This window comes from Moschus berezovskii, chromosome 1, assembly GCF_049115385.1.
Source record: "Moschus berezovskii isolate FMDL1 chromosome 1, NW_MosBer_1.0, whole genome shotgun sequence".
In the NCBI taxonomy this organism is placed as follows: domain Eukaryota; kingdom Metazoa; phylum Chordata; class Mammalia; order Artiodactyla; family Moschidae; genus Moschus; species Moschus berezovskii.
Genome location: NC_142460.1, coordinates 61116114 through 61116988, shown reverse-complemented (window position 1 = coordinate 61116988; position 875 = coordinate 61116114).

The window sequence follows — 875 nt, the reverse complement described above, 5'->3', positions numbered from 1 at the left end:
AATCCACAGTCAAATATGTATAGTTAATTTGAAGCTCTTTCTTTTAAGAAACTGTGTAATCAGGGAAAAACACATACACTATTTATTTTGGAAATTTTTCTTTGATGTTAGAAGGTAATTAATGTTTTTCTGGAGGACATTCAAAACAGTTCTAGGTGCTTTACTGTTCGCATATCAAATCTAAAAAACTTCACAGAAAAGAAAAGCAACTTGAAGCTACACAAGATATACTTTGGCTTATTCTGCTGTCATATTGCATTTTTTTCTTGTATGATATATTTACAGTAAAAGAGAAATATGTATATATAGTATATGTTATGTACATATCACAGATATGTAATATGTAATGCAAGTATATATGCTTTTAATTCAATGAAAACAAAATTTCTGGTAGGTTTGTAATTCAGTAACCAAAAAAAAACTATGCAAGGTTTTCGTGTGCATTTGTGCTGAGCATTGTGAGGAAGGTACAATGATTATTTGGGTTTGGTTCCTAACTTTCAGAAGTTTATATTGTATTGAAGAGTACAGACATGTGAATTACTCCAGTACAAACATTTTATGCTACCTCATAATGGAGTCCAAATTGTTACAATTATGAAAGAGGAGAGGAATCATACCCTCACCCTCCAAGGCATGAATCTCTACAGTTACTACTTTGGCTCTACAGTTAAACCTACTCCTGGTATGGATTGATTCTGATAGCTAGTGATGAACTTTTACTTATATCAAATATAATACCAGAGGTTATATGCAATGGCCAAATAATGCTATTAGATTCAAGTAACTTACAGTTTTTAAATGAAATGTGCTTTAGAGTCTTAAGGTGACATCAGTTCAGTTCAGTTCAGTCACTCAGTTGTGTCCGACTCTTT